General features: G+C 44.2%; 4 non-coding genes across 4 annotated transcripts; all 4 read left to right on the top strand.

Annotated features, from left to right (window-relative positions):
* Positions 1-5,768: 5,768 nt before the first annotated feature.
* Positions 5,769-5,854, top strand: TRNAY-GUA (transfer RNA tyrosine (anticodon GUA)). Its single transcript is given in 2 exon segments — positions 5,769-5,805; positions 5,819-5,854. It is a non-coding gene; the product is annotated as a tRNA-Tyr (tRNA).
* A 363-nt stretch (positions 5,855-6,217) lies between these two features.
* Positions 6,218-6,289, top strand: TRNAD-GUC (transfer RNA aspartic acid (anticodon GUC)). Its single transcript has one exon. It is a non-coding gene; the product is annotated as a tRNA-Asp (tRNA).
* A 6,609-nt stretch (positions 6,290-12,898) lies between these two features.
* TRNAY-GUA (transfer RNA tyrosine (anticodon GUA)) lies at positions 12,899-12,984 on the top strand. The gene is given in 2 exon segments: positions 12,899-12,935; positions 12,949-12,984. It is a non-coding gene; the product is annotated as a tRNA-Tyr (tRNA).
* A 363-nt stretch (positions 12,985-13,347) lies between these two features.
* TRNAD-GUC (transfer RNA aspartic acid (anticodon GUC)) lies at positions 13,348-13,419 on the top strand. The gene has a single exon. It is a non-coding gene; the product is annotated as a tRNA-Asp (tRNA).
* The last annotated feature ends 431 nt before the right edge of the window (positions 13,420-13,850 follow it).

The raw sequence follows: 13,850 nt of genomic DNA, 5'->3' as shown, positions 1-13,850 counted from the left end.
TTTCCATCGGGCTCATGGACTTCTTTTTCTCTCATTCACGAGCGCGATCTCGCTTGGCAGAAGTCGAGCACTTTACATAATTAACTTCACTTTTTCGGGTTATGTACATAAATGCACTTTTGCCCGATAGGTGAAAAGTCGGGTTAGGAGTTTACAACGCGATCAGCTGTAACATGAGCAAACGCGAGACCCGTTGCATTGCAAATGCTTGTTTTAATAGTTTGTGTCTCCGTCAAGTATTCTCCATCTATTTAATGTAAATCTATTTAATGTGCAGTATCTCTTTCTTCGTGGTCTCCATGAATGCAGTGTGTCTTCCATGTCTGGTGTTTTATTCTGGCTTTTTGTATATCTTGGTCAGTCGGCGAAAGCGTAGGTTTAAGCCTGTGTGGTGATGTCTGGTCCACACTGCTGTAAAGAGAGCAGCGACCCCCGGCGAGGCTTCTTTCAGACTAAGGGGGGAGGTGATGAGAGACCTGGACACCTGTAAAGATACCTGTGAGCTCTCCAAAACAACAGAGCCCCTCCATGGGCTCTTGGCTAGGACGTTAGACTGAAGCTCTAAAGATCCCAGGTTTCCACAGTGACTTTTTGTTTGATATCCATTACCTTCAGTGCTGAGTAGTCAAACTTTAAACCCTCTCAAACTTGGTAAAATAAAACATTACTTTAACAACATCAATCTATTTCCCTCCACATTCCAGCTTCTTTCTTTCTTCACCCCTCATTTCTTTCTGAGCCCCCTTCAGTCCGTCTTTATTTTCTTTATTGGAACAAGTTTCTCAAAGCCCTACTCAGTGTGAGTCTCAGAACTGAGAGAATACTATCACAGGCTGTAAGTTCACTGCTAAGAGGAAAGTTTTACTCCTTGTATGAAGGTCCGAAAGAGTGGAGTGCAACTTTCCACAAACTACTATTTAAATACAATCTCCCGGACCTTCCGTAACCTGAGTCTAGACAGAAATATTTAGAATTCTTCTCTGAAAAAGTGGCAACCCTCCTGCAGGGCTTGAAAGCAGACAATACTCATCATTAGAATCCACAGCCAGCAACACTAGAAAACTGCCACTCATGACCAAGTTAGCAGCAAGTTGGGCCACGGGGATGCTCTCTATGCTTGAAACATCAGATAACTCACTAGAAAACTACCTGGAATTTGGCACCCAGACTCATCCTCAACCTCCCGCTCTGAATTCACATCTCACCATACCTCAGAGAGCTCCACTGTCTCCCGAAACAGAAATGAACTAATTTCAAACACCTTACATACACATTCAAGGCACAACACAACGTAGGCCCCACCTACTTGACCAGTTGCTTCTCTTTCCACAACCACCAAGAGACTTCCATCTACTCAGGGCTCCTACTCACACACATCCCATACATACAGAGAACCAGATCAGGAGGATGGGTGTTCTGTTGCATCACTCCTAAAGCATGGAATGGACTCCCATTTCACACAAGAGCATTTTATTCTCTTCTTCAATTCTGCAAGAAGTTGAAGACCTGCGTTTTTAATAAACCAACCTACCTTAGACAGGGCTACACACACACACGCCTGCTCAGCGCCAGGAAACCCTTGCAGGTGATTGCGTGCCTTACAAATACCCATTACGTTACAGATGCACCCCCAGGGCTCCACCAGATGTTTCACAGCAATGGGTGTGACAGAGCATAACATGGCTGTGCCTTTATGCTTTCTTTGGTAGAAGAGAAGGACAGCATTTACCTTCATATATTGTGTGAAAAACTATACCCATGTAAATGTGATGCATTAAAAGACCACAACATTATGGTGCCTTTGTGAGTGATATTACACTTGTTAGATATAAACTGCTTTTATGAAATGTTAACCAGATGCATTTATACCTTGGTATCTTAACAAATGATATATTTTATAGTCACTCATCATTTACTGTGTTTAAGACAATTGCATTTGTAAAAACATAACTAAAATGTGCTTCCATTCCATTGTTCAAGCTGGAGTTAAGGTCTGCCAATTCCTATGTTTAATTTCAACATGAAACTTGCTTTGTTTGTGCGCTATTTTTCTTTCGTCTGCAGGTGATAGGTAAGGAAGAGAGAGTTGGGTTGCCAAGGACGAAACTTGGTAACAAGGAGCTACAAGAACGGCTCCCTTACTATATTCCTGGGCATGGATGTAATCCAAGGTGGAGCAGATGTGTTCAGAAGAGGATAAAAGTGAATTGGACATAATTCACAATGGTGTCTTGTTAGTAATTGTTTCTTTGGGTGTGATGTCAGCTACTGGAAGGCTCTGGGGTGATTAAAGTGTTGTTCAGTTAGGCAGAGATTCAGAATCTTTTTGCCCCCTTGACTAGAGTGGACTCTAAGGGAAAGATAACTCTCCTTGACTAAGTGGCAGTCGCGACTCACAGGGGTTACCAGAGGTGGGGTGGAGAGCGGGGTGTGGGGAGGCAAGGAGAATATTAACAATATTAAAAAGTTAAAAAACTAAAAACTTACCTGCTCCGTCGCACCGCTGCTCCTCCGTCAGCAGCAGGCTCCCAGCCTGCCCTGCGGCCAATCCTGACGCTGCTCAGAGAAGCGTTAGGATTGGCTGGGAGTGCCCAGCCACGGTGCTCCCAGACAGACTGGGAGCCTGTGCCTGCTCTCTCCAGCCCGGCAGCAGTGTGCCCCAGATGGCCGGCCAAACACACATGTGCACTGAGGGGAGTGCACAGTGCACTCCCCTCACTGCTCGTCACCCCCAATGCCCCACCCCTTTATAATTCTCAGTATAATGTACATGCGACATCAGCTCCCGCGAGTTTCTGTAGTGTAGTGGTTATCACGTTCGCTGCCCCCGTGAAAGGTCGCGGGTTTGAAACTGGGCGGAAACACTTTTAACACTTCCATCTACCTTGTTCTGCATTATTATTAATATCTATGACCACCTAACTTGTTCTGCATTATTAATATATATGACGAGCGATACTTCTGTGCTACAATTTTAATTGATATCATCCATATAGTAACATATTTCAAATAAACAAGATAAGCAACGCATAGATGATGTAAACTGTGCAAAAGATATTAGCTCGCTTGTAATTAGTACGGGACTGAAAATTTTAAAATAATACAAAACTAAAGAAATGAATGTTAAATTATTAAAACTACAGCAGGTTCTACCGAGATTCAAACTCAGATCGCTGGACTCAAAGTCCAGAGTGCTAACCATTACACCATGGAACCTTCCATTGACAAGCATGAGGTGCGTTAGTAGTGAAATGACAGTATCCTGTAGTGTGCACGTCTCCTTGTAAAAGTCCTGATGTTTTTCAGATGTCAGGTTATTAATGGCAAGGAACACAAGCATTGGCAAAGCCAATAGGTATCGCCTATGTGATAGCTACTGGTTTTGCCAGTGATTTAGCCATGCTGCAACATGGCTGAAAGTAAAGGAAAAAAGCTGTATATGACACAGCCAGCATTGATCACTTCATAGTGCTTTTTTTTACATTCATCCATGCTGCACTGAAGCCAGAGCTGCTGTACAATGTGGCTAAAAAAACATTCACAAAACCAATAGATCCCACATAGGCAAGATCTATTAGCTTTACCAAGGCTTGTTTGTCATCTGGAGCCATTGTGGTACTGCCATGAAAGAGCTGCCAACAATAGCCAGGCCCTGTTCATACTGCAATTCGGGTCATCATTCACACTGCTGTCAAGAAACCAGTAATGTTTTATAAAAACACAGCTGAGTGATTTGAGCTAAAAAAAAAGTGTTTGCTCCTTAAGTGCATTTTTCAGTCCGGGGGGGGGGGGGGATTACATACATTGCAGTGTTGAACCAACGCTTCTGCATTTCTGGGATGCATATGTTACACTTGTACTGATCCTGTTTTGTGATGACATTTGTGGCATATCAACGTGCTAAATAAAAAGACATTTGCGCTGACTAACCAGGGCAAATACGTTCAAATGACGATGCCCAATTGCTGTAGCATCAGTGCAGGGTATGTAATGTAGCGCCTGGGGTCTAGCTTCTATGCCCCAACCATAATCTCCCTTCTGGTGATGCGTGTCACGAGCTACACTTTATGTGGAAGCGCGAGGGATGCCTGAAGAAGTCAAAGACACGCAGGCAGCCGTGGGACTGACACTGTGCTCGAGAGCGCCTAGCAGCAGAGTTTCTAGGTGCTTCCAGGGGTGAGATGATGGCTGTCAGGCCTTTGCTGGGAGCCAGGGGGGGACGAGGAGTTTTCACAACAGATGCTTGTCTCAAAAAGGTGGGGTGGGCTAGGGCAGAGTCAGTCATGGGCAGCCTCCAAGATGGCTCACTAGTAAAGTGCCCCCTGCTGGTACCTGAGCATGACTTACAGGTCACATTCTTAAATCCGAGCCGAGTGGGCTCAACGCTTTTCCCTCACAAGGTATATAAAGTGGCTGCTATGAATACTGGTTATTTACGGTGCTATGAAGGTGACATATGGAAATAGCAAACACTTTAGAAATCAGGTCACTTTACTTTCCTTTTGTTGCACAAGAGCACAGAACCGGATGAGCAGCTCCTCACGTGCACTGTGGCTGGCCAGGGATGGACACTTTACAGAACCAGTGCTGAGCCTCTTAAGCAGAGCTGGATCTGTTCAAGTCTGTGCAAACCCTGGGCCTGCTCACAGCCTGGCAAGCTGCAGACAATGTTGGGTGCAGCCTTAAATGTGAAATCGTTCCAAGTTGCCACTGTTTGTAGTGAGTTTAACAGACACTGTCTCTGGCTTCCTTCCTGCACGAGGCCAGGTAGGAAGCAGTATCACTCCCCCCATCCTGTGTGTTAGAGAATGGTTTCCATTGCAGTGGGAGGCGGGGTCGTCCATGCCAGGTTTTCAAGGTGACCTCGGACGAGCTTAATATGTAACTGTTGTTCATTTCTGGCAATCATATATATATCTTGTGGATATCCTGCAAATCCGGCATGGATCCGACTCTACTGGACTTATGTTGGGCACCCTTGCACTAGAGCAAGGTTTTTTATGTAAAACTGGTAAGTGTTAATATTGTCATTGTTCACGCCTTCACCAATCACAGGGGGGGGCAACATGCCTGCATCCTCACCGCACACTCCCTATCATTCTTACACTGAGCGCCAAGCTTTCCAAAGTTTAAGAATCTACACAACTTTCAGCATTCCTGCTGAGTTCATTGGCCGACATACTTGTTGTGATGGTTTTGCCATTTTATTTCCTGAGCTGTACTTTTCTCAAGAAAGTTAGTTCCCATTATTTTTAATAAACCATTGAGAATGCTGAGAAATCACTTTGTGCGTCTGCGACAAGACACATTTATTTTTTTGAATTCTAAGTAAAGGTAATCAAGATGGAAAGACAATGGCTGTATGACTGACTTCAACAGAAAGCCCTCCCCCATGCTTGCTGCTGAAATATTGAGATATTAGAAAAGCACTGAAAATGTGCATTGCTAAAGCGGCATGTGTTTTCCAGAGTACGCAAATGAAGAGGAAAAGCACGCCTTGCCAATTAAAATGCAGAGTCACCCTTTGTAGTTATTGTGCGATGAGTTTCCAAAAAGTACTCCGGTGGTAGATGAAATGATGCTGATTGTAGGTTTGTGATGCTGGAGAATGAGATAGGCATCTGAAAATAAACAGCATGCATCCTGAAGACACAGCTTGATATGTGACCTCGGTCTTTAAATGCCCAGCACACATACACATGATCACCATGGGCCCCACTGCTGGCAGGTACATAACCTGAAGGCTGCAGTCACATGATGCTTCCGTCCCTTCGATAGCTCAGTTGGTAGAGCGGAGGACTGTAGTGGTGAAGCTGATATCCTTAGGTCGCTGGTTCAAATCCGGCTCGAAGGATTTTTTTTCGTATTTGCTCTTCATATTTCTTTTCACATTCTGAAATTAAAATACGCCATGTTTTGAAGCAACGACGCTAGAGCTTGACAATTGTTTTTGTCTCCCCCATTTTTCTCAGATGGCACCAAGAAGTGAATTTAGCCAGAGCAGAAATGGATGGAGGTGCAGCCGCTGATCCCAGGGATTGTCAGAGAGAGAAAAGGAGGAGTCTGTGCAGAGGAAGCTGTAAATCAGTGATACAAAGAGAGCGGCTCTTTCCTTGCACAGATGGGGTCAACACTGACATTTCTGTGGGTGCAGCGCCCCCAGCAGGGGGACAGGTAGAACAATCAGTAGGAGGTCAGGTACCAGGGAGTCATCAGTTCCTCGTTAGTATAGTGGTCAGTATCCCCGCCTGTCACGCGGGAGACCGGGGTTCAATTCCCCGACGGGGAGACTATGTTTATGACTTAACCATGTTTACACTTTAGAAATACATTTTGTTATTTGTTTCGTTTACAATCTCGACATTTTAGAAGTATTGCGATTTAATGTATATGAAGTGCACTGTATAATATGATCAGTGGCAGCATATAGAATTGTAATAAATACCAACACCGAGGCGCCTCTAGCAGAGCTGGCAGGCTTGGAAATCCAACAGAGAAAGCTTTCAACATGAAGGAATCAAGTTTTGGGAACACATTTGTACATTTTGATTTTAAGTTATGGACCACTTAGTCGACAGCGAATGTTTAATATTTACAGAAAAACAAAGTACTATGTGGTGAACAATTGGTACTGGCTGTTTTGCTTGATTATCAATTCCACGTAATCGCGTCATGGTTAATTTCAAATGTATTATAAGCTTCATCACTATTACTTTTTCTAGTTGCGCCTCTGATTTTCAACTAAAACTATATATCATCTATTCAAACAATTAGAACCAAACTGTATCTTTTTTAATAACGAACGTACTTTTCTGAAATTGGAGTGAATGCAAGTTGTAGTAACAAAGAAACGTAGGCTTCCGGGTAGTGTATTGGTTATTCATGTTTTTAGGGTCGAGCCTGCGTTGCATGCGCTCGCGCATGCGTATCGCAGCGAGACGCTTTAGTGTTTAGAAAAGGGCTCGGAGCCCTGTCAACGTCACGTCAGTGTTTTTTATTGGTACGTGGGCTTGCCTAATAAAATCCGCTTGCTTTCATTAGTCGAAGGCACGCATAGGTCATGCCTTTTCCGGTGGCTCGCCCTCCTCCAGCGCAGCGACCAAGTACAGAAAACATGCGAGGCTCGCTGTTTTCCATCGGGCTCATGGACTTCTTTTTCTCTCATTCACGAGCGCGATCTCGCTTGGCAGAAGTCGAGCACTTTACATAATTAACTTCACTTTTTCGGGTTATGTACATAAATGCACTTTTGCCCGATAGGTGAAAAGTCGGGTTAGGAGTTTACAACGCGATCAGCTGTAACATGAGCAAACGCGAGACCCGTTGCATTGCAAATGCTTGTTTTAATAGTTTGTGTCTCCGTCAAGTATTCTCCATCTATTTAATGTAAATCTATTTAATGTGCAGTATCTCTTTCTTCGTGGTCTCCATGAATGCAGTGTGTCTTCCATGTCTGGTGTTTTATTCTGGCTTTTTGTATATCTTGGTCAGTCGGCGAAAGCGTAGGTTTAAGCCTGTGTGGTGATGTCTGGTCCACACTGCTGTAAAGAGAGCAGCGACCCCCGGCGAGGCTTCTTTCAGACTAAGGGGGGAGGTGATGAGAGACCTGGACACCTGTAAAGATACCTGTGAGCTCTCCAAAACAACAGAGCCCCTCCATGGGCTCTTGGCTAGGACGTTAGACTGAAGCTCTAAAGATCCCAGGTTTCCACAGTGACTTTTTGTTTGATATCCATTACCTTCAGTGCTGAGTAGTCAAACTTTAAACCCTCTCAAACTTGGTAAAATAAAACATTACTTTAACAACATCAATCTATTTCCCTCCACATTCCAGCTTCTTTCTTTCTTCACCCCTCATTTCTTTCTGAGCCCCCTTCAGTCCGTCTTTATTTTCTTTATTGGAACAAGTTTCTCAAAGCCCTACTCAGTGTGAGTCTCAGAACTGAGAGAATACTATCACAGGCTGTAAGTTCACTGCTAAGAGGAAAGTTTTACTCCTTGTATGAAGGTCCGAAAGAGTGGAGTGCAACTTTCCACAAACTACTATTTAAATACAATCTCCCGGACCTTCCGTAACCTGAGTCTAGACAGAAATATTTAGAATTCTTCTCTGAAAAAGTGGCAACCCTCCTGCAGGGCTTGAAAGCAGACAATACTCATCATTAGAATCCACAGCCAGCAACACTAGAAAACTGCCACTCATGACCAAGTTAGCAGCAAGTTGGGCCACGGGGATGCTCTCTATGCTTGAAACATCAGATAACTCACTAGAAAACTACCTGGAATTTGGCACCCAGACTCATCCTCAACCTCCCGCTCTGAATTCACATCTCACCATACCTCAGAGAGCTCCACTGTCTCCCGAAACAGAAATGAACTAATTTCAAACACCTTACATACACATTCAAGGCACAACACAACGTAGGCCCCACCTACTTGACCAGTTGCTTCTCTTTCCACAACCACCAAGAGACTTCCATCTACTCAGGGCTCCTACTCACACACATCCCATACATACAGAGAACCAGATCAGGAGGATGGGTGTTCTGTTGCATCACTCCTAAAGCATGGAATGGACTCCCATTTCACACAAGAGCATTTTATTCTCTTCTTCAATTCTGCAAGAAGTTGAAGACCTGCGTTTTTAATAAACCAACCTACCTTAGACAGGGCTACACACACACACGCCTGCTCAGCGCCAGGAAACCCTTGCAGGTGATTGCGTGCCTTACAAATACCCATTACGTTACAGATGCACCCCCAGGGCTCCACCAGATGTTTCACAGCAATGGGTGTGACAGAGCATAACATGGCTGTGCCTTTATGCTTTCTTTGGTAGAAGAGAAGGACAGCATTTACCTTCATATATTGTGTGAAAAACTATACCCATGTAAATGTGATGCATTAAAAGACCACAACATTATGGTGCCTTTGTGAGTGATATTACACTTGTTAGATATAAACTGCTTTTATGAAATGTTAACCAGATGCATTTATACCTTGGTATCTTAACAAATGATATATTTTATAGTCACTCATCATTTACTGTGTTTAAGACAATTGCATTTGTAAAAACATAACTAAAATGTGCTTCCATTCCATTGTTCAAGCTGGAGTTAAGGTCTGCCAATTCCTATGTTTAATTTCAACATGAAACTTGCTTTGTTTGTGCGCTATTTTTCTTTCGTCTGCAGGTGATAGGTAAGGAAGAGAGAGTTGGGTTGCCAAGGACGAAACTTGGTAACAAGGAGCTACAAGAACGGCTCCCTTACTATATTCCTGGGCATGGATGTAATCCAAGGTGGAGCAGATGTGTTCAGAAGAGGATAAAAGTGAATTGGACATAATTCACAATGGTGTCTTGTTAGTAATTGTTTCTTTGGGTGTGATGTCAGCTACTGGAAGGCTCTGGGGTGATTAAAGTGTTGTTCAGTTAGGCAGAGATTCAGAATCTTTTTGCCCCCTTGACTAGAGTGGACTCTAAGGGAAAGATAACTCTCCTTGACTAAGTGGCAGTCGCGACTCACAGGGGTTACCAGAGGTGGGGTGGAGAGCGGGGTGTGGGGAGGCAAGGAGAATATTAACAATATTAAAAAGTTAAAAAACTAAAAACTTACCTGCTCCGTCGCACCGCTGCTCCTCCGTCAGCAGCAGGCTCCCAGCCTGCCCTGCGGCCAATCCTGACGCTGCTCAGAGAAGCGTTAGGATTGGCTGGGAGTGCCCAGCCACGGTGCTCCCAGACAGACTGGGAGCCTGTGCCTGCTCTCTCCAGCCCGGCAGCAGTGTGCCCCAGATGGCCGGCCAAACACACATGTGCACTGAGGGGAGTGCACAGTGCACTCCCCTCACTGCTCGTCACCCCCAATGCCCCACCCCTTTATAATTCTCAGTATAATGTACATGCGACATCAGCTCCCGCGAGTTTCTGTAGTGTAGTGGTTATCACGTTCGCTGCCCCCGTGAAAGGTCGCGGGTTTGAAACTGGGCGGAAACACTTTTAACACTTCCATCTACCTTGTTCTGCATTATTATTAATATCTATGACCACCTAACTTGTTCTGCATTATTAATATATATGACGAGCGATACTTCTGTGCTACAATTTTAATTGATATCATCCATATAGTAACATATTTCAAATAAACAAGATAAGCAACGCATAGATGATGTAAACTGTGCAAAAGATATTAGCTCGCTTGTAATTAGTACGGGACTGAAAATTTTAAAATAATACAAAACTAAAGAAATGAATGTTAAATTATTAAAACTACAGCAGGTTCTACCGAGATTCAAACTCAGATCGCTGGACTCAAAGTCCAGAGTGCTAACCATTACACCATGGAACCTTCCATTGACAAGCATGAGGTGCGTTAGTAGTGAAATGACAGTATCCTGTAGTGTGCACGTCTCCTTGTAAAAGTCCTGATGTATTTCAGATGTCAGGTTATTAATGGCAAGGAACACAAGCATTGGCAAAGCCAATAGGTATCGCCTATGTGATAGCTACTGGTTTTGCCAGTGATTTAGCCATGCTGCAACATGGCTGAAAGTAAAGGAAAAAAGCTGTATATGACACAGCCAGCATTGATCACTTCATAGTGCTTTTTTTTACATTCATCCATGCTGCACTGAAGCCAGAGCTGCTGTACAATGTGGCTAAAAAAACATTCACAAAACCAATAGATCCCACATAGGCAAGATCTATTAGCTTTACCAAGGCTTGTTTGTCATCTGGAGCCATTGTGGTACTGCCATGAAAGAGCTGCCAACAATAGCCAGGCCCTGTTCAGACTGCAATTCGGGTCATCATTCACACTGCTGTCAAGAAACCAGTAATGTTTTATAAAAACACAGCTGAGTGATTTGAGCTAAAAAAAAAGTGTTTGCTCCTTAAGTGCATTTTTCAGTCCGGGGGGGGGGGGGGATTACATACATTGCAGTGTTGAACCAACGCTTCTGCATTTCTGGGATGCATATGTTACACTTGTACTGATCCTGTTTTGTGATGACATTTGTGGCATATCAACGTGCTAAATAAAAAGACATTTGCGCTGACTAACCAGGGCAAATACGTTCAAATGACGATGCCCAATTGCTGTAGCATCAGTGCAGGGTATGTAATGTAGCGCCTGGGGTCTAGCTTCTATGCCCCAACCATAATCTCCCTTCTGGTGATGCGTGTCACGAGCTACACTTTATGTGGAAGCGCGAGGGATGCCTGAAGAAGTCAAAGACACGCAGGCAGCCGTGGGACTGACACTGTGCTCGAGAGCGCCTAGCAGCAGAGTTTCTAGGTGCTTCCAGGGGTGAGATGATGGCTGTCAGGCCTTTGCTGGGAGCCAGGGGGGGACGAGGAGTTTTCACAACAGATGCTTGTCTCAAAAAGGTGGGGTGGGCTAGGGCAGAGTCAGTCATGGGCAGCCTCCAAGATGGCTCACTAGTAAAGTGCCCCCTGCTGGTACCTGAGCATGACTTACAGGTCACATTCTTAAATCCGAGCCGAGTGGGCTCAACGCTTTTCCCTCACAAGGTATATAAAGTGGCTGCTATGAATACTGGTTATTTACGGTGCTATGAAGGTGACATATGGAAATAGCAAACACTTTAGAAATCAGGTCACTTTACTTTCCTTTTGTTGCACAAGAGCACAGAACCGGATGAGCAGCTCCTCACGTGCACTGTGGCTGGCCAGGGATGGACACTTTACAGAACCAGTGCTGAGCCTCTTAAGCAGAGCTGGATCTGTTCAAGTCTGTGCAAACCCTGGGCCTGCTCACAGCCTGGCAAGCTGCAGACAATGTTGGGTGCAGCCTTAAATGTGAAATCGTTCCAAGTTGCCACTGTTTGTAGTGAGTTTAACAGACACTGTCTCTGGCTTCCTTCCTGCACGAGGCCAGGTAGGAAGCAGTATCACTCCCCCCATCCTGTGTGTTAGAGAATGGTTTCCATTGCAGTGGGAGGCGGGGTCGTCCATGCCAGGTTTTCAAGGTGACCTCGGACGAGCTTAATATGTAACTGTTGTTCATTTCTGGCAATCATATATATATCTTGTGGATATCCTGCAAATCCGGCATGGATCCGACTCTACTGGACTTATGTTGGGCACCCTTGCACTAGAGCAAGGTTTTTTATGTAAAACTGGTAAGTGTTAATATTGTCATTGTTCACGCCTTCACCAATCACAGGGGGGGGCAACATGCCTGCATCCTCACCGCACACTCCCTATCATTCTTACACTGAGCGCCAAGCTTTCCAAAGTTTAAGAATCTACACAACTTTCAGCATTCCAGCTGAGTTCATTGGCCGACATACTTGTTGTGATGGTTTTGCCATTTTATTTCCTGAGCTGTACTTTTCTCAAGAAAGTTAGTTCCCATTATTTTTAATAAACCATTGAGAATGCTGAGAAATCACTTTGTGTGTCTGCGACAAGACACATTTATTTTTTTGAATTCTAAGTAAAGGTAATCAAGATGGAAAGACAATGGCTGTATGACTGACTTCAACAGAAAGCCCTCCCCCATGCTTGCTGCTGAAATATTGAGATATTAGAAAAGCACTGAAAATGTGCATTGCTAAAGCGGCATGTGTTTTCCAGAGTACGCAAATGAAGAGGAAAAGCACGCCTTGCCAATTAAAATGCAGAGTCACCCTTTGTAGTTATTGTGCGATGAGTTTCCAAAAAGTACTCCGGTGGTAGATGAAATGATGCTGATTGTAGGTTTGTGATGCTGGAGAATGAGATAGGCATCTGAAAATAAACAGCATGCATCCTGAAGACACAGCTTGATATGTGACCTCGGTCTTTAAATGCCCAGCACACATACACATGATCACCATGGGCCCCACTGCTGGCAGGTACATAACCTGAAGGCTGCAGTCACATGATGCTTCCGTCCCTTCGATAGCTCAGTTGGTAGAGCGGAGGACTGTAGTGGTGAAGCTGATATCCTTAGGTCGCTGGTTCAAATCCGGCTCGAAGGATTTTTTTTCGTATTTGCTCTTCATATTTCTTTTCACATTCTGAAATTAAAATACGCCATGTTTTGAAGCAACGACGCTAGAGCTTGACAATTGTTTTTGTCTCCCCCATTTTTCTCAGATGGCACCAAGAAGTGAATTTAGCCAGAGCAGAAATGGACGGAGGTGCAGCCGCTGATCCCAGTGACTGTCAGAGAGAGAAAAGGAGGAGTCTGTGCAGAGGAAGCTGTAAATCAGTGATACAAAGAGAGCGGCTCTTTCCTTGCACAGATGGGGTCAACACTGACATTTCTGTGGGTGCAGCGCCCCCAGCAGGGGGACAGGTAGAACAATCAGTAGGAGGTCAGGTACCAGGGAGTCATCAGTTCCTCGTTAGTATAGTGGTCAGTATCCCCGCCTGTCACGCGGGAGACCGGGGTTCAATTCCCCGACGGGGAGACTATGTTTATGACTTAACCATGTTTACACTTTAGAAATACATTTTGTTATTTGTTTCGTTTACAATCTCGACATTTTAGAAGTATTGCGATTTAATGTATATGAAGTGCACTGTATAATATGATCAGTGGCAGCATATAGAATTGTAATAAATACCAACACCGAGGCGCCTCTAGCAGAGCTGGCAGGCTTGGAAATCCAACAGAGAAAGCTTTCAACATGAAGGAATCAAGTTTTGGGAACACATTTGTACATTTTGATTTTAAGTTATGGACCACTTAGTCGACAGCGAATGTTTAATATTTACAGAAAAACAAAGTACTATGTGGTGAACAATTGGTACTGGCTGTTTTGCTTGATTATCAATTCCACGTAATCGCGTCATGGTTAATTTCAAATGTATTATAAGCTTCATCACTATTACTTTTTCT

The sequence above is a fragment of the Pleurodeles waltl genome, unplaced genomic scaffold (genome assembly GCF_031143425.1).
Source record: "Pleurodeles waltl isolate 20211129_DDA unplaced genomic scaffold, aPleWal1.hap1.20221129 scaffold_491, whole genome shotgun sequence".
In the NCBI taxonomy this organism is placed as follows: domain Eukaryota; kingdom Metazoa; phylum Chordata; class Amphibia; order Caudata; family Salamandridae; genus Pleurodeles; species Pleurodeles waltl.
This window is presented reverse-complemented; position numbering and strand designations above follow the sequence as displayed.